At 36.4% G+C, this 2,632-nt stretch overlaps 1 long non-coding RNA gene across 3 annotated transcripts; it reads right to left on the minus strand.

Annotated features, from left to right (window-relative positions):
- Positions 1–752: 752 nt before the first annotated feature.
- On the minus strand, positions 753–2,419 carry LOC105435521. Of its 3 annotated transcripts, none has more exons than XR_969582.2 (3): positions 1,800–2,416; positions 1,667–1,717; positions 753–1,026 (listed from the first exon to the last, which is right to left on the minus strand). It is a non-coding gene; the product is annotated as an uncharacterized LOC105435521 (long non-coding RNA). The 3 variants fall into 3 exon arrangements; XR_969580.2 differs by having other exon boundaries at positions 1,899–2,411; XR_004214984.1 differs by having other exon boundaries at positions 1,667–2,419.
- Between the last annotated feature and the right edge of the window lie 213 nt (positions 2,420–2,632).

Genomic DNA, 2,632 nt, shown 5'->3' on the forward strand with positions numbered 1-2,632 from the left:
TTCTTTCCAAAGTCATTCATGTTGATGTTAATGTTATGCAAAGTATAATGCATGTTGTAATGTGATTTATGTTTAATATGAAAAGCTTGATTGTTGGAAGCTTATTTACAAGTTAAAGTATGTTTTTCTTGAGATGTTCATATACAAGTAAACCATTGGCTTTATTTCTATCTCGAAGATCCATCACTTAATCGGTTTGTTGAGTATCTAATGCTCATTGTGTGAAAGGAATTCATGGGAGATAACCACCGAAATTTCAAGGAGTTTAGCGACTCTGAAGAAGCACGGGTAAACTCGCCACCGAGATTGGTCAATCGGGTTCAAGATTGACAGTTTCTTTGTGACCATTACATCGCGTGACAGTCTCTTGTGATTTATAGAGTTTACCATAAAATCAATTAATATTTCTTCATTTAATTTGTAAACAAGTATAACATTTTGATCAGTATTGTTTGAATGTAGGAGGAATCAAATATGTGCAAGGTTGCTAGAGCTAAGCAGCCTTACGACCACAGAAGCGACATGAAGTCATTCCTTCAAAGACAGACTGAGCTCATTGAAGAACGCGATCACGCGATCGACCGTGTCGAGTTATTTCAAGAAATGCACACCAGTAGGACTGGCGAGTTCGTTTCACTAGTAGTAGAGAACACTTCTGTAAGTTTATGAAAATTTTTTATTTTATTTTAAGTGTAACGATCCAACTTTTCAAATTAAGTCGAAGTCATTATTTCAAACAAAAACACTTTGGCTAACAAAAAATAGACATAGTAAACTTTTATTTGAAACGATAAAGAAAGTCAAAGAAGCTTTATTCATGCCCTATTTTAAACAAAATAAAATTTCTAAAGTATCGTTTATAAATCACTTAGAAACAAACCGTTCTAAACATGAAACTCATTTTAAATCCTGAAAACTGAAAAACAGTAAAAACACTAAGCAGAAGCAATTTTGAAGGAATGTTCCCCTATAACGATCACATGTCATTCTTGTCCCTCGTCGGTCTACCTCTTGTATTACCTTTGCCTGAAAAAGTTAAACATAAAAGGGTGAGTATTAATATACCAAGTAAAAGATCCACTATTGGTCCTGTTAGGGGTAAAAACTATTAACTTCCTATTGAGAGGTACACTGCATCTTAACAGCCAAGTGGTCCTGTAGGATGTATATAATCAATCTAATGCCCCCGAAGGATGCACATAATCAATCAAATGCCCCCGAATGATGTACATATTAGTCTAGTGCTCCCAAAGGATGCACCTATTAGTCTAATGCTCCCGAAGAATGCACTTATCAATCTAGTGCTTCTGAAGGACGTACAACAGGTATTGATCTCATATATAACACCTGCAAGGCACACTACCCCATATATAACTATTTTTCCTCAGTCCATTCTAATAATTCTTAACAAACACCTCATTTTCTACATATCATCGGTCAAAACAAACACTAGTGCACATTATAGTTCAATCAACCATACTAGACATCAATCGTCATATTTAAATCTACATATCAGTCAACTCCTTCTCAGTTTAGTAAAATCCATACAGTCAATCAGCCATCATATTTAAATTTACAAATCAGTCAACTTGTCTCAGTTCAGTAAAATCCATACAATCAATACATTCCAAATTCATTACGAAGTCCAGTAGTGAGAATCTCTTACCTTAAGGTTACCTAATCTTCTTGATCGAACTAAAGTCCAACGATCCAAATCCTAAACATAAATGAACAGAAAATCAATGCTTTCTTAAATATTAACATCCTTTTTACTCACCATTGCAGATTCCATAACTTACCCAATGCAATGGAGAATTGAACTCCAACCAAACTTTGGTGAACTCAAGAAATTCAAACACTATCCACAATTGACACCTTCAAGAAACAATATCACTTACCACCATAACCCAATACTTTTCGTGGCAAAACGACCAAACGACGTCCGGTTGCAACCCACGTCTGGAAGATGAATTTTTTTCATGCGAATTGGATCTAATGGCTTCGGCTCAGGTCGGGCTTGGGTTTGCGATGGACCACCGACGGCTAGCGCTTCACTGTCGGCGGATGAAGGATGCGGCAGCTGTGGTTCACGAATGGAGATCGACCGAAGCAGCAACAAGCACGACGACGTGAAATAAAGAGGTGAAGCGAACAAAGTCGGACTTTTCGGCTGGGTTTTATCTGAGACGGGATGCGAACGACACGTGACGCGAGCGGCTGTTGAAGGTGAACGGAAAAAGAAGACAAAAAAAAGCAGAGGGCAGTTAGGGAATGAGGAAGAATAAGGAAGGAGAAGGAACACACAGAAATCGATGTAAAATTATAAAGATAAATTAATATTATTATTTAACCATTATCGTTCTCTTTTCTTTTTCTTTTCTAATAAAGACCCCCTCGCTTCACATTAAATTCCAAAACAAAACCAAATTTCCTTAAAACTTAATAAAATTTAAAAACTTTTGTTGAGAGAAATACCTCAATATTTGGGGTCTTACATTAAGTCTGATCATCTCCCAACTTACAAACTTCTATTGCGTAGAATCAATTCTTGGAAACTTCAAACTTCTATTGTGTAGAATCAATTCTTGGAAACTTCAGTTCCAACCTATCCCATAGGCTTCTCAACCACTCT

The sequence above is a fragment of the Cucumis sativus genome, chromosome 1 (genome assembly GCF_000004075.3).
Source record: "Cucumis sativus cultivar 9930 chromosome 1, Cucumber_9930_V3, whole genome shotgun sequence".
Taxonomy (NCBI): Eukaryota; Viridiplantae; Streptophyta; class Magnoliopsida; order Cucurbitales; family Cucurbitaceae; genus Cucumis; species Cucumis sativus.